The sequence below is a fragment of the Eriocheir sinensis genome, chromosome 12 (assembly GCF_024679095.1).
Source record: "Eriocheir sinensis breed Jianghai 21 chromosome 12, ASM2467909v1, whole genome shotgun sequence".
NCBI classification, from domain to species: domain Eukaryota; kingdom Metazoa; phylum Arthropoda; class Malacostraca; order Decapoda; family Varunidae; genus Eriocheir; species Eriocheir sinensis.
The window spans coordinates 16,172,974-16,200,882 of NC_066520.1; the positions used below are offsets into that span (position 1 = coordinate 16,172,974).

General features: G+C 42.0%; 1 long non-coding RNA gene across 1 annotated transcript; it reads right to left on the bottom strand.

Annotated features, from left to right (window-relative positions):
* Positions 1-2,021: 2,021 nt before the first annotated feature.
* LOC126997743 (uncharacterized) lies at positions 2,022-3,140 on the bottom strand. The gene is made up of 2 exons (XR_007752371.1): positions 2,654-3,140; positions 2,022-2,531 (listed from the first exon to the last, which is right to left on the bottom strand). It is a non-coding gene; the product is annotated as an uncharacterized LOC126997743 (long non-coding RNA).
* Positions 3,141-27,909: the final 24,769 nt, after the last annotated feature.

Below are 27,909 nucleotides of genomic sequence, written 5' to 3' on the forward strand. Positions count from 1 at the left end.
AGGAAGAGGAGGGAGAGAGAGGAAGAGGAGGAAGAGAGAGGAAGGGAGGGAAGAAGAGGCAGAGAGTGAGGGAGGTCGTGTAGCGGTGGTAAAGAACACACACACACACACACACACACACACACACACACACACACACACAGATATAAAGATAAAATAAGATATGAAAGAACTAAATAAAAAAAAAAGTAAAACGAACAACAGCTGGAGATGCAGAAGAGGACATGTCACGACGACCACCACCACCACCACCACCACCGCTCTCGCTCCCTCCCCGGCACCATAATAGCCAACAAACTTTAATATCACCACCACTATCACCATCACGTGCACCATCACCACCACCAGCGACGGGAAGCACAGCGCAGTATTTCATAAGGAGGAGGAGGAGGAGGAGGAGGAGGGAGAGAGAATGTTCCTCCGGCCTTTATCTTGAGGCTCAAAAAAAGTGAGAGGGGAGGAAAACTTGACAGGTGGTGACGAGAGGAGGAGGAGGAGGAGGAGGAGGAGGAGGAGGAGGAGGAGGAGGAGGAGGCCACTGTTAATTTCGGAGCACAGAATATTGTAGACGATAAAGCACACACACACAAACACACACACACACACACACACACACACACACACACACACAGATCAAAAGGTCGGAAAAAAAAAGAGAAAGATAAAAGGACAATAAAAAGGAAGAAGAAAAAACAAGAAAACAACACCATAAGAGAAGAGCATAAAGGAAGGGGGGGAGGGGGGTGGGGGGGAATAAAGGAAGAGGCAGAGGAGGAGGAGGAAGTAAAAAAAAAAGAAGAGGAAGAGGAGGGACACATAAGCACACTCCACCGAACACTTCACCACAAATGTCACCTCCTCCTCCTCCTCCTCTTCCTCTTCCTCTTCCTCCTCCTCCTCCTCCTCCTCCTCTTACCTCTTCTCTCAGACGTCTCCCGCAATATTTTCCTTTTCCTGTCACTTTCACTCTTCATTTTCAGTACTTTTTTCTCGTCTTCTTGTTCCTCTTCTATTATTATTATTGCGTCATATCTCTCTCTCTCTCTCTCAATCAGGCCAACAACACACCCCCACGCCCTGACGAGAGGAAGGAAGGCGCGGGTCATAAGCTAACTTTTAGGAGAAGGAGGAGGAGGTGGAGGAGGAGGAAGGGATGGAAGAGATAGAAGAAAAAGAAGAAGAAGAAGAAGAAGAAAAAACAAGAACAAGAACAACAATAAGAAGAAGCAGGAGGAACAACAGTAATAATAAGGAAATAAAGGTGGTGTGAAGAGGAGGAGGAGGAGGAGGAGGAGGAGTAGGAGGACAAAGTGATAGAAGGAGACAGTAGAAAGGAAATAAAAGACAAGACGAGAAGAAAAAAAAGGAGAAGGAAGAAACGGAATTTGACGGGAAAAACGAAAATGAAGAAGAGGTGTCAACATGTCAAGGAGGAGGAGGAGGAGAAGGAGGAGGAGGAGGAAAGAAAGAAGAGAAGAAGGAGAAAAGGAAAGGAAGAGGACGACAGGCACGGCAACAACGACATAAGTAAAGATATGGAAGAGGAGGAAGAAGAGGAAGAGGAAGAAGGGGAGGAAGAGGAAGATCTTTGGAAAATGGATAATATTGGAGGCAGTGTCCGATAATGAGGTTACCTGCAAAGTTAATTATTAGGTGGCACGAGGAGGAGGAGGAGGCGGAAGAAGAAAAGAAGGAGGAGGAAGAAGAAGGAAGAAGGAAGAAAAGAAAACAATCACGCCTGAAAAATGTAAATGCCAGTCATGGGAAGAATTCACGACACCGCTTCTCTCCTCCTCCTCCTCCTCCTCCTCCCCGTTGCTAGGTGTGCAGGTGTAGGCCTAATGGTTTATTGGCAAGTAATAAGCGCAGAAGGAAGAGGAGGGGAGAGGAGAGGAGAGGAAGGGAAGGGAAAGGGAGGGAGGGAGGGAAGGACAAATGGGACCAGGAGGAATAAAAAAAAAAATAATAGAGGAGAGAAAAAGTGTGTCGTGGAGAGAGGAGAGAAAGATCAAGTGTATATAGGCATCAGCTGTTTGTTTGTTTGTTTGTTGGTATTATTTTTTTATGGCAGGGTAAAAAAGATGACACAACAAAAGCCTCGTGTTCTGTTTGTTGTTGTTATTTTGTTTATTCTTTTTTTCTCATTGTTTATTTACTGTTCTGGCTTTTCTTTCATAATGGTGTTTCTTTTTTTGTCTAGTTCTGGTTATATATATTTTTTCATTATATTTTTCCTCATGATCTGTGTCGTCCTCCTCTTTGTCCTATTTTCTTCATTATCTTTTCCTTTTCTTATTTTTTTCTTCTAATTTACATATATTATTCTTTCGTTTTTCTTTGTTTTTTTTTCTTTTAGCGCATTTTCACTTTGTTTCATTGCTCTTCCGTTCTTCTTTACTTATATCATAATTATCTGTCTTCTTTTTACGCAATGCTTTTTTCCTTCTTTCGCTCTCCTCTTCCTCCTCCTCCTCCGGTCCTTCTCTCATATTCGTCATCATATAACTCTTCTTCGATTTCCTCTTCTTCACCTCCTACCCATTTTCTTTTCTTCACCTCCTACCCATTTTCTTTTCTTCACCTCCTACCCATTTTCTTTTCTTCACCTCCTACCCATTTTCTTTTCTTCACTTACCCATTTTATTTTCATCACCTCCTACCCATTTTCTTTTCTTCACTTACCCATTTTCTTTTCGTCACCTTCTACCCATTTTCTTTTCTTCACCTACCCATTTTCTTTTCTTCACCTCCTACCCATTTTCTTTTATTCATCCTTGCATTCCATTCTTCTTTCTTCGTATACTGATGTTTCCTGATAAGTTTTTTCGGGGGTGTTTTCTTTCTTTCATTTTACCTTCCTTCCTATCGTACCTTCCTCCTAAATCTTTCCCTCCTCCTCCTCCTCCTCCTCCTCCTCTCTTCGAAGCACCGCATTCTAAGCAGCACCGACGTTCCGAGACAGCCCGAGGCACATTTTCTTTCTTTTAGGAGGAGGAGGAGGAGGAGGAGGAATAGGTCAATCCAAGTCACGTGGTCAGAGAAAGCGTTGTGTTCGTGACTGTGTGTGTGTGTGTGTGTGTGTGTGTGTGTGTGTGTGTGTGTGTGTTTGTATATTATTTATCCATTTACGTATTCATGAACTTCTGTCTTACTCGTCTGCCGTGGTATGCATGGAAGAGGAGGAGGAGGAGGAGGAGGAGGAGGAATATGGAATGGAATGGAAATGGATGTGAAGGGAACGGATGGAAGGAGAAAGGAAGGAAATGGAAGAAGGAAGAACAGGAAGACCAATATTCCAACACAGACTTCGTTCCTCCTCCTCCTCCTCCTCCTCCTGTCCTGAAATATTGGACTCTATATTTACCAAGATTTTACATCCCCGAAAGCCTCTCCAGTAAAATATTTCAAAGGATCTATAAGCTTATTTTTTTGTCCTTCCAATATTATAGTAAAAAGGGAGGAAAAAAAAACATTAGTCTATCAATTTCTCCCACTCACGACATGGCTTTGTGTGTGTGTGTGTGTGTGTGTGTGTGTGTGTGTGTGTGTGTGTGTGTGTGCAAATTGGCGTGTCTAGATGCTCTCTGAAGGGAGGGAGAGTGAGTGGAATGAGAGCAAAGGAAGGGAGAGAGGGAGGAAGGGAGGGGAAGGAAGGGAGGGAAGGGAAATGTAAAAGCATGCTGGAAGGTCGAGTAGAGGATGTTAGGGAGAGGAAACGCATAGGAAGAGGAAGAGGAAGAGGAAGAGGAGGAGGAGGAGGAAGATAAAGAAGGAAGAGCAAGAGGAGAGTGAATATTGACGCTACAGTGGAAGAGTTTGCGGTCAAAAGGGAAGGAAAAAGAGAGGATGAAAGATAAGAGAGAGAGAGAGAGAGAGAGAGAGAGAGAGAGAGAGAGAGAGAGAGAGAGAGAGAGAGAGAGAGAGAGAGAGAGAGAGAGAGAGAGAGAGAGAGAGAGAGAGAGAGAGAGAAACTAATACACCAAACCAAAAATCACACACACACACACACACACACACACACACACACACACACCTGCCGTCACTCCCAGGGTCCCACGCTGAGCTACATCCATATAGGTGACCTTCCCCCCCCCCACACACACACCTATCTCCTCCCTCCCACACACCTGTCCCTCCCTTCCCTACTTCATCTCCTTACAATTCTTATCTCTCGTCTCCACTCTTCTCTCCCTTGCCTCTTCCCTCCACCCTCAGCACGCAGGAGAGATGAGCGTGGAGTTGAGAAAAGGGAGAATGAAAAAGAACACGTGGGAGGGAGAACAGAGATGAAAAAGGGAAATGAGAGGGTGAAGGAAAGGGTTGAAAAGGAGATGAAGGAGGCGAGATGCTTGTGCGGAAAGAGGGGAAGGGAGGGGGGTAGGGGTTGAGGAAGAGAAAAAGGAAAGGGTATGATGATGGGAGGGAGAACGGAGATGAAATGGAGGAGAAAGGTGAAGAAAAAGGTGGAAATGTGATGAAGGGTGTGTGCGTGTGCGTGTGTGTGTGGGGTAAGGGGGGGGGGTAGGGGGGGGGAGAGAGAAAAAGGAAAGGGTATGATGATGGTAGGGAAAACGGAGATGATATGGAGGAGAAAGGTGGAGAAAAAGGTGGATATGTGATGAGGGATGTGAAGTGATTGTGGTTGAGTCCTTCTTCCTGTCTCCTTTTCTCCCTCTGTCTTTTTTCCTTACTCCCTCTTTGTTCTATCCTATATCTAACACGAATTTCTGTGATTACTTTCAAAGCCTTATTTATCGTCCGTTTGTCTTCCCATTCAATCAGCTTCAACTGTTTCCCGTCGTCCATCTATTCCGTTCCTCTCTTCCTGTTTCCCTTTTTCACTACTTTAATATCTCATTCATCCTACTCCTATTTTCTTTGTTCATGATAATTCTTCCTTTCTTCCTTCTGTAAATAGCCACTCCCATTTTCATTATTCATTTTACTTCTTCCTTTCTTCCTTCTGTTAATAGCCACTCCTATTTTCATTATTCATTTTACTTCTTCCTTTCTTCCTTCTGTTAATAGCCACTCCTATTTTCATTATTCATCTTCTTCCTTTCTTCCTTCTGTTAATAGCCACTCCTATTTTCATTATTCATCTTCTTCCTTTTTTCCTTCTGTTGTCAGCCAATCCTCCATTCTACACTTCCCTCCCTCCCTCCCACTTTCTCTTTTTCTTCGTAGAACTTTTCCTCTCTCCCAATTCTATCCCCAATCTTACTCTTATTTCCTCTTATCTCCCTATTCCTTTTTCTCATCCTTATCTCCTTCCCTATAATGCATATCCAGGCATTACTCTACTCCCTTCTATTTATATATTCCCTTCCCCTTCCCATCGTCAGACCGCTTCAACCCTTTTGTTGCTCTACCTATTAATTTTTTTCTTCCAGTTTTCTTTCCAGCTATTTCCCATCCATTCCAGTTTGTCTTCCACTCACTTATTCCTCTTCCCTTCCTTCCTTTCCTTCTTTCTTCTTTCCCTTCCTTAGTTCCATTAATCTTTTCCTTTTCCTTTTCATCTTCATCACTGTCAACATTTCCTTCGTTATCGTTTTCTTCTTTCTTTCTTTTTTCTTCTTTTGTACCTTTAACCACGACCACCATCATCATCATTACCTCCTCCTCCTCCTCCTCCTCCTCCTCCTCCACTACTACTAATGTTCGTCCCTTAATCTTTTAAAGTACTGCCATAATCTTCCTCTTCCTCTTTGCTTCCATTGTTTCCTCCCTCCCCTCTTCTCTCTCTCTCTCTCTCTCTCGTCCCCCTTCCCTTTTTCCCCTTTATCATCTACTTTTGACACGGTATTCTTTCACCCTTTCCAGTCCCTTCTTCTCCCCCTCTTCCCTTCCTCTTCTTCCTCCTCCTCCCCCTCCCCCAACGGACGCATAAACCCTTCATCCCACCATACAAAATACTTTCCTCCTCCTCCTCCTCCTCCTCCTCACTATTAAGATATAACTCTACTCTTCCTCCTCCTCCTCCTCCTCCTCCTTCTTTACCTCCTGGCTATTAAGATATCACTCCCCCTCCTCCTCCTCCTCCTCCTCGTAATAAAATTCTTCCCTTCCTCGAAAATAGTGTTAAGTTCCCCTTTCCTTCCTCTTCCCATACAACCTCCTCCTCCTCCTCCTCCTCCTCCTCCTCCTCCACGCTAAATTCCCCTCATGACCACAATGGCTGGACTAAGAGAGGGGAGGAAGGGGAGGAGGAGGAAGGAGGAGGAGGAGGAATGGAGGAAAGGGAGAGGACATTAGGGGGAGTGGGGAGATGAGTCACCAGGCAGCTCCTCTCCTCCCTTCTCCCCTCTTCCATTTCACTCCTCCACTCTTCTTCCTTTCTCTCCATCTCTCTTCCTCCTCCTCCTCCTCTTCCTCCATTCCCTCCGGCCACGCCCATCTTCCCTCCCTCCATTCTTTTTATTAAACCTTTGAATTCCTCCTCACTTTCCCTCCACCCTTCCACCTCTTTACCTCCACCCCTCCACCTTCTATCTCTCTACCCCTCCTCCTCTCCACTCCTATCTCTCTCCCATTCTCCCTTTATCGCCCTTTCCCTCTTTTTCCCTCATTCTTTTGTCTTATCGCCCCACTCCTCCTCCTCCTCCTCCCACAGGGCAAACACGGGGGGGAGGGAGAGAGAGATCCATAGACGTGATATACTGTCTCTCCCCTTCCTCCCCTCCCTCCCCCCCTAACCACGCCCACTCCAGTAATGAAACAGGCCCGTAATGTATACCGCGGTTGTCTCATCTCCATGCTTACGTAATGCCGGCGCCTGCGATGTATATGTTAATGGGCAAAGATTAAACTAAATATATATAAATGCCACGAGGGAAGGGTGGAAGGAAATGTATTAGTGGAAGTGAATGCGTGGAGTTAGGGCGTTGGATGTATGAGGAGTGGTGGGTTAGATAGTGTTGCTTGTAGCGCTGGAGATAGAGGGGTGAGAGGTATGAATGGTTTGTAGAGGGAGAGAAAGGAAAGGAGGAAGAGGAAGAGGAAGAGGAGGAGGAGTCATCTTCCCTCTTCCCCTTCTCCCTTCTTCGGAACGTAAATCATATTAGTAATTATTTAATGAGAAATGGAGTTATATATGGCAATCGGCAATAAAGAGGAGGAGGAGGAGGAGGAAAAGGAAAGACATGAAGAAGAAAAAGAAGAGGCAGAAGAAAAAGAAGGAAGAACAAGAAGAAAAGACGAAAAAGAAAAGGATATGGAAGAGGACCAGGATGAAAACGAGGAAGAAAAAACGCATAAGATGAGGATGAGGAAGAGGAGGATGACTACGATGATGATGAAGAGGAGGAGGAGGAGGCGAAAACCCACGCGGCGTGCCTGTGTGCCTGCGGGGCGCGGCAGGCACGCCAGGCACGACCCCCGACACGGCACAATAAAGGGAAGGGAAGGGCGAGAAGGGACCAGCACACCCAACACCTCCACCTTCCCTCCCACACATCCCTCCACGGCCCTTCCATTCATTTTCATCTCTTACTGTTCATTCTAACCTTCCCTTCCATGCCCCTTCACTTCATCCTCCCTTCCACGGCCCTTCACTTCATAATTACCCCTTCACTAACCTTCCCTTCAATTCACTATCACTTCGTTTCCTTCCTAACTTTCCCTTCCGCGCCCTTTCCCTTCACTTTTCCTTCCCACACACCCTTCCATGGCCCTTCACTTCGCTATCATTTTGTTTTAACGCTAACCTTCCCTTCTTCCTCATCTTCCCTTCCCACACACCTTTCCACGGCCCTACACTTCGCTATCAATTTGTTTTAACGCTAACCTTCCCTTCTTCCTCATCTTCCCTTCCCACACAGCCTGCCACGCCCATTCCATTTATCTTCCCTTATCACGAAACTTGCATGTCTTTACTTCCCATCCCAGTAGTCAGGCTGCTTCTTATCACTCCCTTCCTCCTTCACTCATTTCAATACTAGATGTGCCATTGATTGAAAAAAAAAAGTAATCAGACCAGAAACTCATCAAAACTATAGAAAAACAAAACAATCAGAACACAGTTAAAAAGTGAAAAATGTGAAAACAGTCTAAGAAAAACGAATATCAGACAAAACAAAAAAACAAAAAAACGGAGCAGTAAGAGAAACGAAAGGAAAAAGATCACACAAAAAAACAGAAGAACGGGAAACAATCTGAAAAAAAAATAAACCGAATAAAATGAAATCACAAAAGGAAACAAGAAAAAAACGCGATCACAAAGAATTCAAAGAAAAAACAAAAAACTCGGAACAATCTAAAAAAAATAAATCACAAAGAAAAACAACAAAAAAGGAGAAAAACAAGAGCAAGCAGGCACGACGACCGGGGGAAATAGCGCCCCTTTAGAAGAAGAAAATTAGAAGATATTAAAACGTTTGATGGTCGCTGCAACGGTGCCAAGTCTCACGCCGGGGAACGTTTTTGGGAGATTAAAACACCTGGCAACACAGCCTCCACCCACACCCTGGCGGGATATTAACAGGAAGGGAGGGGAGGGAGGAGACGGAAGAGAGGAGAGGTGAAGAGAAGGATAGAGAAAAGGGAAGGAAAGGAAAAGGAAGGGAAGGGAGAAGAGGCATAGAGATGAAGTGGGAAAGGGAAGGAAAGGAGAAAAGTGAAGGAAAAGGAAGAGAAACGAGAAGAAAGGTGATGATAAATGAAGAGTGAAAGGAAGGAAGGGGAGGGAAGGAAGGAAATTGAAGGGAAAGAAGGGAAAGGAAGTGAAGGAAGGAAATTGAGGGGAAAGGAGAGAAGGGAAGCGAGGGGGAGGAGGGAAAGGAAATGAAGGGGAGAAAGGACACTAAGTGGAGAAAAGGGAAAGTAAAGTCGTAGAAGAAACAGAAAAAAAGGGGAGGAAAGACAAAAGGAAGGAAAAAGAGGATAGGAAAAGAAGTGAGGTAGGAGGAAAGGTTAAGATAAGAAAATATATGGCGAAGGGTCGAAGCTGGAAAAGAAGGGAAATAAAAAAATGTTGAGAGAAAAGAAACGGAGGAGTAGTAAAGGGAAAGGAAGGAAAGATGGATGTCTGAAAGAGAAAACAAGTAAAAAAGAAAGAAACGAACAAAAAATTGGAGGATCAAGATATATATATTGAAGCTGAAACTAAAAGAAAATAAAAAAAGAAAAAGGGAGAATCTGATTGATGAGAGAGAGAGAGAGAGAGAGAGAGAGAGAGAGAGAGAGAGAGAGAGAGAGAGAGAGAGAGAGAGAGAGAGAGAGAGAGAGAGAGAGAGAGAGAGAGAGAGAGAGAGAGAGAGAGAGAGAGAGAGTCAGGAAACAGATTGGAGGGAAGCGAGCAACAAAATAATACAACAAATAAATAAAAAGAAATAGAAAAGAGAAAGAAAAGAAAAAAAGAACAGAAAGCGAAGAAGGAGGAGGAGAGAGAGAGAGAGAGAGAGAGAGAGAGAGAGAGAGAGAGAGAGAGAGAGAGAGAGAGAGAGAGAGAGAGAGAGAGAGAGAGAGAGAGAGAGAGAGAGAGAGAGAGAGAGAGATGGGGTGAGGGGCTTCCGGAGACAAATTAAGGTAGACTGCGAACGAGAGAAAAAGTTAAGACGTACAACGGCGGCGCGGCGCAGATACTGTTTAGGAGGAAGAAAAAAAAAACGAGCCTTATTTCCCCCTTTGAGCTGAGAGAGAGAGAGAGAGAGAGAGAGAGAGAGAGAGAGAGAGAGAGAGAGAGAGAGAGAGAGAGCAGCAACAGCATTACCATTAAGATCAACACAGAATCAATAACATCACTAATTACTCAAGAACTATACAACGATAATACACAATAATTACAGCAGCAGCAGCAGTAGTAGTAGTAGTAGTAGTAGTAGTAGTAGTAGTAGTAGTAGTAGTAGTAGTAGTAGTAGTAGATGTAGTTGTAGTAGTAGTAGTAGTAGTAGTAGTAGTAGTAGTGGGAGGAGGAGGAGGAGTAGGAGGAGAATTAGGAGCACTCATTCCAACAGCACAAGGAGTTAATACCATAAAAAAACATTTCGATAAGTATGCACCGATAAAACACGATAACGACGGACGCAAAATAATAGCAAAACGCAATCATGGATAATAACGCACATTACACGTACGTACCGACCAACAAACAAACCTCGCGGAGCAATCACCATTACCCAACCCCTAACGGCCGGCACTACAGCGCAAGCCCGAATTATCAGCAACGCCCGATGATGCACAGAAAGAAACGCTTGGCTCGTGTTATGTGTGATGATAAAAATAATAATGATAACTGTAGTGACTTCCTCCACTTAAGGTAACGAGTATGAGTTGGAAAGTATGATGATAAAGCCATTAAGAGTAGCCAGAGATGATGGTGATGATGATGATGATGACAATAACAATAGTAATAATAATAATAATAATAATAATAATAATAATAATAATAATAATAAGAAGAAGAAGAAGAAGAACAACAACAACAACAACAACAACAACAACAACAACAACAAGAACAATTTTAACATGAACCCCCCAAAATTATCTATCATGTATCACAGAAGCTTAAGAAAAGGTCTGTTATAAAAAAAAAAAATACCCATACAAGTCTTGAAGTAAAAGATGAATTGGAGGAAAATGAAGAAAAAAAGAAAAGGGGAAAGAGGAGAATAATGAAGAGGAGAAAATGAGGAAGAGAAGAAAAATGAGAAAGAGGAGAGAGAGAGAGAGAGAGGGGGGGGGGCAGTGTGAGGCGGTCAATGTTTTCCGAAAATATTAAATGTTCGGGAAGGAAATTACATCAAGTTATGGTTGGGTGGGGAGGAGGAGGAAAAGGAAGAGGAGGAAGTAGAGGAAGAAGTAGAGGAAGACGAAGAGAAAGAGGAAGAGGAATAGTAAGAAGAAGAAAAGGGAAGTGGAGGTTAGTAGAAGATGGAGGGGAAAAAATGAAAAAAATCAAGGAAAACAGAAAAAGGGAAAATGTAAATGCCGAAGAGAGAGAGAGAGAGAGAGAGAGAGAGAGAGAGAGAGAGAGAGAGAGAGAGAGAGAGAGAGAGAGAGAGAGAGAGAGAGAGAGAGAGAGAGAGAGAGAGAGAAACACAATAGAATGAGGAGGGGAACGCAGAACATTATGAATAAATAGTGAGGAGGAGGAGGAGGAGGAGGAGGAAGAGCAGGAAGATGAGGAAGAAAAGGAGCAGGAGGAGGGAAATGAAGACAAGAGGTAGGAAGACATAACATGAGGGAAACACGGGCATTGTAATATAGAGAAATACGAGAATTCTGATGATACTAGGAAACAGAAAGAGAGAGAAAGAGAGAGAGACGGATGTATGGGGAAACAAAATGAACAATAAAGGAAAGGATTAAACAAGATCAGAGGTTAGTGGAGAAGAGAAAAGAGAAAGCAGAATAGGAAAATGAGAGATAAAAAGGGAAAAGAAAATAGCGAAGAAAGGAAAGAAGAGGGCAGGGAAGGAGAGGAAAGACAGCAATAAATAACTTGTACGGTTTAAGGGACAAAAAAGAGTAAGAAAAAAAGGAAAAAAAAGGACAATAGAGGAAAAAAGGAAAGAATGGCAAAGCAAGAAAAAAAAAACCAGGACAAAGAAAAACTAATGGTGCAAGAAGAGAGGAAGAGAAGAGGGTAAGAAGGGATAAGAGAGGAAAAGAAAAGAATGAGGAGGAGGGAAGAAAGGGGAGAAGGAGAAAACGAAGGATACAGAAAAAGTCTAATGGTGCAAGGACGGAGGAAGAAAAGAGGGTAAGAAGGAATAAGAGAGATAAAGAAGGAAGTAGAGGAAAGAAAGGGGAGAAACAGAAAACGAAGAATAAAGCCTAAAAACAAAAGGGAAAAATGAAAGAGGAGAGGGGAAAAGACATGATAAGAAGGGGAAAAGAAGAACGACCAAGAAAGAGAAGGGGAAAAAAGTAGAGGACAAAGGATAAAGATAAAAAGTCTAAAGGCAGAAAGGGATAAAGAAAGGGGGAAGAAGGGAGAACAGAAGACAAGACAAGAAGACAAAAACCAGGAACGAGAAGGAAAAAGAAAGAGGGGGAGGGGGGGAGGAAGAAGCTGAGGATAAAGCCGTGAAGAAGGCGGAAAGACAGGGTGGGGGGGGAAGCAAAGTCCTTTAAAAGAGGGTTGGACAAAGTTCCCGATGATAAAATATGACGAACTTAGGAACAGGAGAAGAAAAATACCAACAAAAAGTGTGAGATAGTGTCGTCCGGGAGAACATTGTGGAGGAGGAGGAGGAGGAGGAGGAGGAGGAGGGGGAGAGGTGGAAAAAGAGGAGGAGGAAATATTAGAGTTGGGCGTTGTCCTTTCCTCCTCCTCCTCCTCATCTTCCTCCTCCTCCTCCTCCTCTTTACTCTAGCAGGATAAGGCAGTCGGGATGAGAGGGAGGAAGGTAAAGGGAGGAAAAGGGAAGGAAGGGGAATAACAAGAGAGAGAATATAGATGGGGAAAGAGGGGAAGACAAATGGGGAGGAGATAATAATAATAATAATAATAATAATAATAATAATAATAATAATAATAATAATAATAATGTAAGGAGACACGTTATAGAGGCATAAAACGGAGAGTAGGAGGAAATTGAAGTTAGTGGAGAGAGAGAGAGAGAGAGAGAGAGAGAGAGAGAGAGAGAGAGAGAGAGAGAGAGAGAGAGAGAGAGAGAGAGAGAGAAGGGGAGGGTGATGGGGGAGGTGAGAAAGCTTTTGGGAGAGTCGTAAAAGTCGAGTGAGAAAAGTGACAGTGAAGTTGAGTTTCTCTCTCTCTCTCTCTCTCTCTCTCACACACACACACACACACACACACACACACACACACACACACACACACACACACACACACACTCTCACTCTCACTCTCACACTCACACTCACACTCACACTCACTATCACACTCACTCACTCTCACTATCACACTCACTCTCACTATCACACTCACTCTCACTATCACACTCACTCACTCACACTCACTCTAACACTCACACACACTCACTCACACTCCTACAATGAATAAATAGTTGAATGATCTTTTTTTTTTTTCCCTCGTCTCCCGTTAATGGTAATACACGTTTAAAGGAGTTAAGATGAAAAAATGACAAAAAAAATTGAGAAGCAGAAAAAAATAACACTAAGTATATATATATATATATATATATATATATATATATATATATATATATAGATATATATATATATATATATATATATATATATATAAAAAGAAGAAAAAAAAGAAGCCTGGAATTCTAAGCTTAAGACGGGTTCAACTGTAGAGGAGGTATTGTTGTTGTTGTTGTCGCTAGTGTTGTTGTTTTGTTACTCTCTTTCCTCTTCGTTCGTTCCAAGATTGCCACCATATTTCCTGGCTTGGCCGTGTGCTGTCGTGAAGGCCGCCCGAGGAGGTTATTGTTGCTGTTGTTGTTGTTGTTGTTCGGGGTGATGTAATTGTTGTTGTTGTTGTTGGTGGTGGTGGTGAAGGGAGTGTAGTTGTTGTTGTTGGTGGTGGTGGTGGTGAAGGGAGTGTAGTTGTTGTTGTTGTTGGTGGTGGTGGAGGTGGTGGTGGAGGTGGTAGAGGTGAAGGTGGTGTAGTTGTTATTGTTGTTGGTTATGGCAGTGGTGTAACAAGCCAACCAAAGAGTTATAAGTTGTTTCCCCCCCCCCTCCCAGCCCCCCCCCTCTCTCTTTCTTTCTCTCTCTTTCTCTTTCCATACCCACCCAAATCATCCCTTCTCCCTCTCTCTCTTTTTTTTAAGTATCATTGTATTAGCTGTTAAATATCGATAAATTTTCAGCTTAATGACTGCAAAATCTTAATAAACCTTCTGTATTATTATTATTATCATTATTACACACACACACACACACACACACACACACACACACACACACACACACACACACACACACACACACACACACACACACACACACACACACACACACACACACACACACACACTTCCTGGTGATATCCTGTTATGTACGACGCCAGGAGGAGAAGGATGTGGAAGAGGAAGAGGAAGAGGAGGCGGAGGAGGAGAACAGAGGGATCATTAACAACGCCCTTCACTTCACTCTTCCTTCATTCCTCTTTTCTTTTTTCTTTGCGGTCAGAAAGTGATGAGGAAGGAAGGAGGAAGGAAGTTTAGGAAGGTGAGAAAGGGAGACATGAAAAGAGGATGGAGGAAACGAAATATGAGAAAGAGAGAAAAATATGAGGGATTGACAAATTGGAGTCTAATTTGTCGATCTTTCTTCCTTTCTTCCTCTATTTTCCTCTTGTCTTTAACGGTAATTTATCTTTTTTTTTTAGAGAGAGAGAGAGAGAGAAAGGACAGTTGAAGACCAGAGGAAAATAAGAGGAATAATGGAAAAATTAAGAGACTGAGAAAAAACGAGAAAGTAAGAAGAGACGCGTGAAAGGTTAAATTTCTTAGCGGAAGGATTAGAGAACAGAAAGAAGAAAAAATGGGTTGATGTGAACTTTAAGAACGATAATCTTACATGAGGAACGGATAAGGAAGAAGAGAAGAGATATTAATGAGGGGAGAAAGTAAGAGTTTTTGGAGAAGGAAAAAAAATAAGAGAAGAATGAGGATGAGGAAAATAAGAAAGAGGAGGTGGAGGAGTAGGAGGACGAGGAGAAATGAAGAGGAGAAGGAGGAGGAGGAAGAGAAGGAAAAGGAGGAAGAATGCGTACAGAAAACCCAACTCATGAGAAATAATAATGACAATAATAATAATAATAATAATAATAATAATAATAATAATAATAATAATAATAATAATAATTACAAACAAAAAACAATATATACTCACGTTAGAAGGATGTAATTAAACACAGCTCTCACAGGTGGTCACACACTCACTCACGCACGCACTCACGCACGCACGCACTTACCCACTCCCGGCCAATCCCTTGCTCACTCACCTGAAAAGAAAGAAAGAAAATGTTAAACACGAGCCACCGAGCGAAGGATACTATTAATCTTCTTAAATCTCTCTCTCTCTCTGATGTGTGTGTGTGTGTGTGTGTGTGTGTGTGTATTTCTCTGTAACACCATATTCGTTTTTTTCTTCTACCGGACTTCATTTTCTACACCGTAACAATAAAATAAGATAAATAACAAGAAAATATGAAAAATTATAGCAATCGATCAACCCACCAGCTGTTCATCCTTCCTTCCGGGCTGGTCGATAAATGGATACCTGGGGACACCTGGGGAAGGTAAACTATGGTAACTATTGACCTCGCTTTCGCCCACCTCTTTGGATTATTTTTGGGAGCAGCGAGTAGCGGGCTTTTTTTATTATTATTATTGTTTCCTTTTTTGTGTGCCCTTGAGCTGTCTCCTTTGTTGTAAAAAAAAAAAAACGGATGTCCCACTGACCTTTTGTCCCGGGGTAATGGGTTCTTAACCACCACTGACTCAAGGGAAAAAAAAAACGCAGAGGAGCATCGAGGCACGGAGTAGCCAAGCGCAAACCACCAACTTTACTTCTACCTTATAGTTTTTGGACATGTAATTATCTCAAGCTTCGGGAATGTCAAGAATCAATAGTAACAAGACTAACGACAACAGATAATCAGGGCCACGCATTCTCTCCATCTCGCTTCATTTCATTTTTTTTTTTGTCATTAATTCCGCACTGATCTCGCGTCCATTGTGTTGCGTCGTGTCGAGCCTGAGCCGCGGGATTAATACTTTCCAGTTTTAAAGAGAGGAAACCTAATGAAAGTAAGAGTATGTGGTAAGTTTAGAGCTCATGTTTAGGAAGGTGAGAACGGTGGTGGTGGAAAGAGGGTGGAGGAAATGAACGATGAGAAAGGAAGAAAGAGATGAAAGGACTGACAATTTTGAGAAAGGGCAGTTGATGTATAAAGGATAAGTTGAAAGAGACAGAAAGGAAGAAAGATATGGAAGAAGGACTGACAAATTTGAGAAAGGGCAGTTGACGAATAAAGGATAAGTTGAAAGAGACAGAAAGGAAGAAAGAGATGGAAGAAGGACTGACAAATTTGAGAAAGGGCAGTTGACGAATGGAGGATAAGTTGAAAGAGACAGAAAGGAAGAAAGAGATGGAAGAAGGACTGAAAAAAAATTGATGAGAGGAAGGTTATATACAGGATGAAGGGAGGAGTGAAAGACAGACAAGAGAGAAAGAAAAAAAAGAGGATAGGAAATATAAGGAATGACAATCTTACTTGAGGAATGGCTAAGTAAGGAGAAAAGAGAGATTAAGGAGAGAGATAAGTTAGGTGACGGCTAAGAAAGGAAAAGAGAGATTGGGGAAAGAGATAAGATTGGTAATTACTAAGAAAGGAGAGGTGAGAAATTAGAGAGAGAGAGAGATAAGTTAGGCAATGATTAAAGAGGAGAGAAAAGAGATTAGGGAGAAAGATAAGTTAGGTTATGGCCACGAAAGGAAAGAAGGGAGATTAAGGAGAAAAATGAGTTAGGAAATGGTTAAAAAAGGAAAGAAAAGAGATTAGGGAAAGAGATAATTTAAGTAAGTGGAGATCTTTTTCTTCTGAGAGATCAGGGAGAGATAAGTTAGGTAATTACTAAGAAAGGAGAGGAGAAATTTAAGGAGAGAGATAAGTTAGGTAATGATTAAGAAAGAAGAGGAAAGGGATTAGGGGGAGAGATAATTTAAGTAGTGGAGATAAATCTTTTTCTGAGAGATCAGGGAGATAAATAAGTTAGGTAATGATTAAGAAAGGAGATGAAAGGGATTAGGGAGAGATAATTTAAGTGGATATCGATTTTTTTTCTTTTCCTTCCCTCCATCCACATATCCGGTTGGCCTGCATTATTTTTTTTTTAAATAATGCACAGAACGACGAGCTAACCGATACATAATGAGCGCCATGTTATAAATTATTAATTCATTTATACGCGCATTATTACTCTTTCTGACACTCGGTAATGCATAGTGAACAACACCAATTAAGTTCTTTATTACTTCATTCACTTATTTATCTGTCTTTTTTTAACACTTGCACGAAGTTGTTTAATTTTCAACTCAATGAGGTCATGAATAACGAAGCAGTAATTTATTTTCATTTTTCTTTGTCCTTCGATTACTCACATTTTCACACGAAAGTTTGCAAATACCAAGAACAAGTTGATTATCTTCGTTCAATATTTTCACATTTCTCTATTACTTTCTTCATCATCGTCTTCTTCAACCACTAGTAGTCCACTGCAGAACAAAGGCCTTTCCCAACGTCATCCCCCTCTCTTTGTCTGGTGTTAGTGTGCTCCATCCTGCTCCAAAGGTTAAGGCTATATATTTCTTCATACAATATTTAAACCTCAAACTACTTTAATTTTCTTTATTTTCTTTTTCATTTCACTACTTCAATCCTTTCTTCATCCTTCTAATTCTTCTTCTTTATCATCAATGTTCCTGTTACTATTATCATTATCATTTTCCACCCGTCCTTTCCTCGTTCTTCTTGCTATGCTAATTACGATTCTTTCCTTTTCCATTCTTCTATTGTTTCTTTATCATTAATATACTTTTTTTTTTAATTTACTCTTCCTCTCAAATACCCCCCCTCACGTTCTATTAGTCATTGTATTCTAGCATTAGTTATTTTCATTCGCAATCTTCTCTACTTCTCCTCCTCTTCTTAATCCCCAGCCTAATTGTTTTTTTCTTACTTTATATCACTATTGTTGTTTTCGTCCCTTTCCTTCGTTTTTTTTTAGCCACTGTATTTAAGCAAAAAAATATTCTCATTTCCCAATCTTCTTTAGTCTCCTCATTTTCCTAATCCCTCTCAACCACAATCTTTTTTCCTACTCCATCTCATCCTTATTGTTGTTTTGGTTCCCTTTTCCTCCCTTTTTTCGGCCCTCCGCATCGCCCTTCGGTCTCGTAACACAATTAGGAAGAGTTAAGGAGCGGTAATGAGGGAGCGCAGGGAAGTGCAGCGAGGTGTGCCAGGTGAGAGAGAGAGAGAGAGAGAGAGAGAGAGAGAGAGAGAGAGAGAGAGAGAGAGAGAGAGAGAGAGAGAGAGAGAGAGAGAGAGAGAGAGAGAGAGAGAGAGAGAGAGAGAGAGAGAACGGACAGACAGACAAACAGACAAAGGCAAGCATACTGATAAATACATACATACATAAACAGACAGACAGATAGATACATAGATATAGAAAAAATAGCAGATAGACAAATGAACACGATAAATGAATGCATGACTGATAGATAAATTTAGATAGAATACATAAATATTTTGTAGGATTGGCAAAAATAAATGAATAGGTAAACAAAACAAACATAAAGTGATAGGTAAAATGATATACAGATAATGAGAAACGTGGATATAAATGGAAATAAGGAAAAAAAAAGATACAAAAAAAGATAGACGAGCCATAAAATAACAAACGCAAATAGATGGAGATTGAAAAATACACACGGATCAATGGAACACAAACAAACTAACAAATAACATATAACTGAATAGCTTAAAGCGCGCGCACACACACACACACACACACACACACACACACACACACACGTAAGCTTATTGCCAGGTTCGTTACCGTTTAAAAGCGATACAATTTGCTAAACGTACAACAAATACAAAACACACGAGCACAATTTTACGCTGCGGGACACGAGCCTTGAAATGAATGAACGGATGAATGAATGAATGAATAGGCGAGTAAATATATGTTTGCACGGATGACAGAATTAATGAATGAACGGATGAATGAATGAATGAATAGGCGAGTAAATATATGATTGCACGGATGACAGAATTAATGAATGAACGGATGAATGAATGAATGAATAGGCGAGTAAATAAATGATTGCATGGATGACAGAATTAATGGATGGATGAGAGAATGCATCATGAAGAAACAAAATAAGAGAAGAAAGTGAGCCAAAGGAAGATAAATAAGTTACTGTAAAAAAATCCATTGTAATTAATATAAAAAAATAGTACAAAATGAAAATATAAAAAAAAATGCTTAGTTATAAATGTTACATGCGACCTTTAGACTTGTAATTGCTCTGTTTTTTTCCTTCTAATTTAAGAGTTGATCAGATAGTCTACACACACACACACACACACACACACACACACACACACACACACACACACACACACACACACAATAAAACCTGCCTTATTCCAGTAAATACGAGAGAGAGAGAGAGAGAGAGAGAGAGAGAGAGAGAGAGAGAGAGAGAGAGAGAGAGAGAGAGAGAGAGAGAGAGAGAGAGAGAGAGAGAGATTAATCCTCTACCACCTATATCAACCAAACAGACCGACAACCAAAGCAATTATGTTTTTTTTTTTGAACCACCGAAAGGAAATAGACAAGTACTAAAATAAAACAGAAAAAAAAAAAAAAAAAAAGCTCCCCCCCCCCAAAAAAAAAGAAAAAAAAAAGACAGCCTCCACACAGCAAACTAGGAAGCAAGGCAACGTTCTCACCTGTCCCATTCTTTACCCCCGGGCCACGTAAAACACCTGGGCAATGAAAGGCAGCCGAGGCAAACAGGAAGCACACGTGAATCAGGGCTGGGAAACTGACAGGCAGGCAGGGATGAGGGGATAGGAAAAAGAGAAAGGGGAAAAAGGGGGTAGGGGAGAGGGGGGATGTTGTTGTTGATGCTGTGGGCTAGATGAGAGGCTTGCAGAGAGTTGGATTAGGATAAGGAGCTGAATGGCGGGCAGAAGGGGAGTGTGTTCTTCTTATTATTATTCTTCTACTTATTCTTCTCCTACTACTTCTACTTCTTCTTTATCTACTTCTTCTTGTTTTTTAATCATTACCATCTTCATCTTCGGGTGGTAGGGGGCTGGACGGGGGTCTGGATATAGGATTGAAAAAAGGACTGACGGAGTTCAAGATAATGCAAGTAAGGAGATGGCAAAGGAATGTAAGGGGGCTGAATGGTAGGTCTGTAAGGGGCTGGAAGAGTACTGGCAGGGGTCTGGAAGGGTCTGGGTTGATTGGACGCCTCCGGGGTGGACTAATAAATTGGAGATCAAGAGGACGAGGCGGAGAGGGAAAGGGAAAAAGAGGACAGTGAGGGTGGAGGGATAAGGGAGGAAAGAAAAGGAGAGAAGAGGAAAAGGGAAGGGAAGGAAGATGAAGGGGAGAGGGGAGGAAAGAAGGAGAGAGGAGGAGATGGAAGAGGAAAGAAAAAAATAGTAAAGAAAAGGCACAATGGAAGAATGATTGAAAAGAAATTAAGAGAAGTTTGAAAGTTGGAAGAACAAGAACAAGAACAAAAACAAGAAAAAACAGCAAGAAAAAAAGAACAACCACCATCACCACCACAACAAAAACACTCCTACAACGACATCCACCACCATCACCACCACAACAAAAACACTCCTACAACAACATCCACCACCACAACCAACTACTACAACAACCACCACTACTACGACTACCACAACCAAACAAGAGGCGCATCAGTTAAAATAGCGGTCGCGGTGGTTGTGTTAGCAGCGGCGGAGACAGCGGTGGCGCCATCTGTGAAGCGGCGGTCGTTTAGGGGGACTAAGAGCAGGTTAAATTAAGGGGCGAGGCGACAGGACGCTTCCATGTACGGTATTCACAGCGAGGTCGACGTAAATAGCTGCTCTGTGTGTGTGTGTGTGTGTGTGTGTGTGTGTGTGTGTGTGTACTTCCCTGTTTAGTTAGTTAAAAGAAAAAGAAATAACTAGTACAAAGCATCCACAATCTCATTTTCTGGAGGTTGGAAAACATAGGAAGTGGGGTGGATAGAGAGGGTCGAGAGGGAATACGAATGAGAGGGTAGAGAGGGGAATGAGAGGGATGGAAAGTGGATGTGAGTGGGGAGTGAGTGTGATGGGGAGTAAAGGTGAGTGGGGAATGAGTGGGATGGAGAGTGGTTGTGATTTGGCAGAGTAGGATGTGAAAAAGGAGATGAGTGGGAAATAAGTGGAATGGGGGAGTGGATGTGAATGGGGAATGAGAGGGAGTAAGAGAGGAGGGTGTGCATGGGGAATGGAGGGGGATGTGAGATTCTGATATGGGAATGGTTAGATGAGAGAAAAGGGAAATGGGAGAAAAAAAAGGAAGTGGCGGACATGGGAAGTGCAGGAGCATGACAAATAAGGAAGAGAAGATATTGGGAGGGGGGAAATACTGGGATGGTGGTGGAGGAGGGGAAATGTTGGGAGGGGGGGGGGGAGGAGAGGGGAAATAGATAAGTTAGTTAGGATAAAGAGAGGAGAGATAAGAGGAAAATACTGTGCGGTTAATGAGAGAGAGAGAGAGAGAGAGAGAGAGAGAGAGAGAGAGAGAGAGAGAGAGAGAGAGAGAGAGAGAGAGAGAGAGTATTTACTGGTTTTATTTTATCTATATAATTTACAAAACCTCCCATTAGTGTCTTCGGCTATTTGCATATTTTTACATAACACACACTGCCTTCTTTTTGTTTTTTGTGTGTGTGTGTGTGTGTGTGTGTGTGTGTGTGTGTGTGTGTGTGTGTGTGTGTGTGTGTGTGTGTGTGTGTGTGTGTGTGTGTGTGTGTGTACCCCTCAATTCGGTATTTCCCGGAAGCTACATATTTAAAGAGCTCCGGCGATTGTAAATATTTGACTGCTTGTTTGTTTGTCTGTGTGTGTGTTTGTGTGTGTGTGTGTAAATGTATTTTCTTTAATGATGCTGTTGACTGAAATACTTTAGAATCAACAACAACAGCAACAACAACTATTATTACTACTCCTGGTAAACAACAAAAACAACAACAACAACAGGAATAGGTCTGTCACTGTAGCTTCCGTCCTGACCGTCTTCCCTTTCCTCAATTTTAATTTCCCAAGGGCTCCTCCTCCTCCTCCTCCTCCCTTCTCCTCTTACTAACAGGAGAGGGATGTCCCACTTTCCACCTTATTTTCCTACCTCCTCCCTTTTCTCTTCCTTTTTTTCGATTTTTATTTTTATCCTTTTTTTCTCACTTTCAGTATTCAACAACTATGCGTATTACATTTTTTTTTTCCTTCCCTTTCCTTCATTATAGATTCCTGAAGGGTCCTCTCTCTCTCTCTCTCTCTCTCTCTCTCACACAAAATAAAGTGGTACCAATTCTTTAACGTATATTGGTGTGTGTGTGTGTGTGTGTGTGTGTGTGTGTGTGTGTGTGTGTGTGTGTGTGTGTTACAGAGGCAGACACAGACGAGGAAATCTTTTATCAAACCTTATCTTTATGGATGAGAAAGAGGAAGAAACATGGAAACAAGGAAGAGGAGGAGGAAGAGGAAAAGGAAGAGGAGGAGGAGGATGAGAAGGAGGAGGAGGAGGAGGAGGGAGCAACAGCTGACTCCGAGATATTGGTGGGATAAAGATGTGAGGGGAATGGAAGGGAAAGGAAGGGGAGACGAAGGGAAGGGAAGGAATGAGAGGGAAGGAAGGAAAGGAAAAGGGAAGGGAAGGGAAGGGAAGGGAAGGGAAGGGAAGGGAAGGGAAGGGAAGGGAAGGGAAGGGAAGGGAAGGGAAGGGAAGGGAAAGGGAGGGAAAGTAAGGGGAAGCGAAGGGATGGGAAGGGAAATGAGGGAAAGGGAAGGAAGGGAAGGGAAAGGAAAGGGAGGGAGAGGAAGTGAAAGGAAGAGAAGGGAATGAAAGGGAAAAAAGGGAAGTAAGAAACAAAATTGGTATTATATATATGTTAATCTCGATGGATTTGTCTTAATATTTTAATCGCTCTGCTGACACATTTATTTCATTTCAATATTAAAAAGACTCGGAACGCATGACGATTTATTATCCTTCAAAACAATTGCTCTCACCCAACCACTTCTTCGTATTGCTCTTCTTTCTCTTCTCGGTCTTATTTTTCTTCTAGTGTTTCCTATTCTCATTACTGTTCTTCTCTTAGTTCTTTATTTTCTTTCTTTTTTTTCTAATTTTCTTCATCTTGTTCATTTTACTCAATTCCTGATCCAGTTTTTCATCTTGTTTTCCTTTTACTAGTTCTCCTTCTCTTGTTCTTCCACTTCCTCTTCTTCTTTTTCTACTTCCTCCTCTTCTTCCCCTTTTTCTAGTTATTTCCTTATCTTCCTCTTCCTCTTCTTGTTCCAGTTTTTCTTCCTCTTATTTTTGTTCTTGTTTTTCTTTTTTTCTAGTTCCCCCTTTTCCCTTCTTGTTCCTCTTCCTCTTCTTCTGTTTCTCCTTCTTTTTCTTCTTCTTCTCCTTCTTCTGCTTGCCCCTCTTCTACAATCAGCGCCATAAACAACCTCAGCTATTTCACCGTCATGCAGGAACAATTCAATCCATCAACTCAACTTCCTCTTCCCAAACGTTTATTGTGACGCCTGAATCTGGTCTCTCTCTCTTTCTCTCTCACTCACACTCTCATCGGCTTTCCATGCATAATAAACCTTTTAATCACCCTCCCACGCCCGACCACGCCTCGCCCACGCCCCCTTTGTTTGTGTTGGTGAAATGCATGACAACACTGGTCGAGGTGAAGAGGAAGAGGAAGTGGAATGGAGGAAGCGTAGGAGTAGTAAGATAGATAGATAGATAAATAGTGAGAGGTCGAGATGAAGAGGAAGAGGAAGAGAATTAAAGAGGAAGCGAAGGAATGATAGAAAGATGATGAGAGGTTGAGATGAAGAGGGAGAGAATTAAAGAGGAAGCGTGGGAGAAATAAGAGATAGTTAGATAGAAAGTGAGAGAGGTAGAGATGAAAAGGAAGAGGAAGAGAATGGAAGAGAAGAAGGAATAAAGGAAATATATTGATAGTGAGACACGTCGATATGAAGAGGAAGTGGAAGGGAATTGAAAGGAAAGCGATGGAATAATAGATAGATAGATAGCGAGAGATAAAGAGGAAAATAAGTGAAGAGGAGGAGGTAGAGAAGTGAGAAATAGAGATAGAGATAGAGACAGACAGAAAGACAACCAGAGAGACAGACATACACAGACAGACAAACACACAAAGAGAGACAGGCAGACACAGACAAACAAAAGGACAATTACACACACACACACACACACACACACACACACACGAGATCACACAGCCAATGACACCGGAAAATTAAAGGAGAGAAACAGAGAAAAACACGAAAACAACAACAACATCAAAGAAGGAAAAAGAAGAGACGAAGCAAGACCAAAAGAAAGGAAGAGAAAAGGAAACGATAAAGAGTAAGAAAACAACAAGAGTAATAAAGAAAGAGGGAAACGGGGAAACAGAGAATTGAGTCCAGAAGTAAAGAAGGAGGAAAGGAAGGAGGGAAAGAAAGGACGTAATAAATAGTCGAAAATCATCAGTGTTAACCCGGGATTTCCACCTCCAAGGATTTATGCGGTTCAGGTCTGTTGGCTGGATTTATGGAGAAAGGTGGAACCCTCCCTTTATTAGCTAGGGAGGGGGGGAGGCAGGGAGGGGAGGGAAAGAGTGAGAGAGGCTTAGAGTGCGGGGAAAGAGAAGGAAATGGAGAGAACGAGAGAGAGGGAAAGAAGGGAGTGTGGAGCGAGAGAGGTGGAACGAAGAAGGAAAGGAAAAAAAATTATAGGAGAGCATAGAAAGGGAGAGAGGGAGAGAGAAGGGTAGGGATAAATGGAAGCAAAGAAGGAAGAGAAAAACGATGATGAGATGGTGGAAAATTGAGGTAGAATAGAATAAAAAGATAAGGAAGGGGGAGGAAAGAAGGGAGAGAGGGAAACAAGAAAGAGACGGGACAGGGAGAAAGGAAAGAAAGAGTAAAGAATGGGAAAAAAGGAGGGAAAAAAGGAGTTAGAGAAATAGAAATGGAGAGGGGAAAAATGGCAAGGAAGAAAGTAGGGAGGGAGGGTAAGATGGAGAGAGGGAGGAAAGTGGAGGGAGGGAGGGAGGGAGGGAGAGAAGAGACGAATACCAATGGAGAAGATATGGAATTTTTTATCATTTCTGCGAGGGAGAGACAGAGACGATGTGAGAGAGAGAGAGAGAGAGAGAGAGAGAGAGAGAGAGAGAGAGAGAGAGAGAGAGAGAGAGAGAGAGAGAGAGAGAGAGAGAGAGAGAGAGAGAGAGAGAATGAAAAAGGATAAATAGGAAGGTGAGTATGAGGACGAAGGAGAGGAGGAGGAGGAGGAGGAGGTCAAGTCTTCGTGGGCGTCATACTTTTTCACAACTCGGAAGTAAAAAATGGAGGAAGATAATTAAAATATGAAATTAGTTAGACAAGGTGCCACGCTTCTAGGAAAAGGAAGAGGAAGAGGAGGAGGAAGAGGAGGTGGAGGAAGAAGAACAGAAAGAAGAGGAAAGAGAACAAGGAGAAACACAGATGACGATACAAATAAAAAGAAATAAGATTCAGAAAATTGGTCAATAAAGACAGAAGAGGAATAAAGAAAGAAGGGAAAAGAAAGGAGGTGGAAGCAAAATAAAGAAGATAAAAATAAGGAAATCGAAAAGGAATAAGGAGGAAACACAGATAATGAAAGAAAAAAAAAGAAAGAAGACTCAGAGGATTTGTTAATAAAGATGGAAGAGGAGTATGGAAAAAAAAGGAAAGGGAAGAAGATGGAGAGAAAAAAAATTAGAAGTGCGCCCAGGACATGCATAAAGGGAGAATATGGAAGGAGGAAGGAGGAATACGAATGGGAGGAAAACCGAGAGATGGAGGAAAGGAGGGAGGGAGGGAGGAAAGGAAAGGACAAAGTGAGTCAGGAGCTGGACGGAAAAAGGAAATGGTGGATGTTATGAAATGAATAAAAGGAAATAGAAGGAATAAAAGACTAAGGGCGAGATGGATAGATAGATAAATAGACAGATAGATAGATAGATAGAGATAGAGAGAGAGAGGGGGGGGGAGTTCGTGGAATGGAAAAACCGAGGAAATAGAAACAAAATAAAAAATAAAACAGTAAAAAAGGAAAAAAAATAAAGATTGAAAGTAGAAAGGAAAAAAACAAGAGAGATTAAGGAAAAGGAAAGAAGGAAAAAACAAATCAAGCAAAAAAATGAAGAAGGAAAAAAGAAAGAAAGGAAGGAGAATTAGAGGGAAGAAATGAATGAATGAATGAAAGAAGGAAGGAAGGACGGAAGGGAGGGAGGAAGGAAGGAAGGTAGGACGATGGGATTGCATCAGGGTAAATAGCCCCCGCCCCCCCCCAAAAAAAAAAGTCTTCTATGACAGGAAGACTCTTTGAGAAGGTAAATATTGACTCTCTCTCTCTCTCTCTCTCTCGTAACCGATAATTACAAATACACGACTCGTCTTCCTCTTTCCTTCCTTCCTTCTTTCTCCTTCCTTCCTCTCACACACACACACACACACACACACACACACACACACACACACACACACACACACACACACACACACACACACATTGTCACGTCTCCTCAAAATGACACCAGCCAATCAGGACAGGGATGGAGGAAAGGAAGGAGGGAGAGAAGGAGGGAGGGAGAAAGAGAAAGTGGAGTAAGGGAGAAGGGGAAGTGTAGAACAAGTGTGGGAGGGAGGGCAGGAGGGAAGGATGGAATAAACAGGAAGGGGAGATAAAAAGGGAGGGAAGGAGGGAGAGAGAGGGAAAAATGCAAGGAAGGGGAGGGAGTAAAGAGACTCAAAGAAAGAGTAAGTGCATAGGAGTAGAGAAGAGCAAGAAGAGAAGAGGGAGGAGTGAAGGGAGTGGTGTGTGGGGAAAGAGTGGAAAAAAAGTTAAAGTGAGGGGTAAGAAGGAAGGAAGAAGTGGGAGGGTGAAGAGAGGGAGGAGAGAGAAGGGGAGGGTGAAGAGAGAGAGGAGAGAGAGGGGGATGGTTGATGTCTGGGCTCGCGAGGAAGATTTTAAATACAAAACAGTTTTATGATTTCCTTCTTGTCATTATCCTCGTCTTTCAGTGTCATTCGTCTGTTTGTCTTCCTTTCAACTCTGGGTCTTAGTCTTTCTTCTTTTCTTTCTTTCTTTCTTAGTTTCTTTTATACTATTCCATTTTACTCTTCATTATTTTTGTCATTACTCTCCACTTTTCTCTCCTCTTTTTCTCTTCCTCCTTTTCCTTCTCCTCTTCATCTTTCTTACTTTCTGCTCTCCGACTATTCTCTTCCTCCTTTTCCTTCTTCTCCTCCTCGTTCTCCTCTTCATCTTTCTTACTCTCTTCTCTCCGCCTTTTCTCTTCCTCCTTTTCCTTCTTCTCCTCCTCCTCGTTCTCCTCTTCATCTTTCTTACTCTCTTCTCTCCGCCTTTTCTCTTCCTCCTTTTCCTTCTCCTCCTCCTCCTCGTTCTCCTCTTCATCTTTCTTTCTCTCCCATTCCCACAATCCTTCTAATCAGTCTTGCTTTCTCCTCACTCACTCTCTTTTTTTTCTTTCTTTCTTTCCTTCTTAAATCTTTGAACAGAAACATTTACGAAGAGAAAAAAAGATAATTTATTCTCTCTCAACAAATAACTTTTTTCTCATTTTCATTTTCATCATTTTTTTTTTCATCAAACTTCATCTCCCTCTACTCCTAAACCACTGATTGATTTTACTTTCCAATCATCTTCCTCTTCTTCTTCTTCTTCTTGATCCTCTCTTAGAACCATTATATTTTTTTCTTTTCCCATTTAATAAGAAAAAATCAAAATGAACCAATTCCGCTGCTTAGGATTTTTCGATAACTCCTATTGACCTAGCCTAGCCTAATCTCTCTCTCTCTCTCTCTCTCTCTCTCTCTCATTATTTTATTCTCTCCTCTTCTAAATTATCTTCCCATCTGTCAACTCTTCCTCATTTCTCTCTCTCTCTCTCGCTCCTCTTTTTCTCTCTTCTCCTCTGTCACCCTTTTTTCTTCTTCCAATTTGTCTCTTCTCGCCTCAAAATCTCTCCTCCTTTTATCAATTCCTCTTATTCTCTCTCTCACTCTTCCTCCTCTTCTGCATCCTCTCTTTCCTTCCCCTCCTTCACCTCTCTCCCCCATATCAATCTCCTTCCTCTACCTCTTCCCCTTCTCCTATCCCTGCCGAAAAACATCTC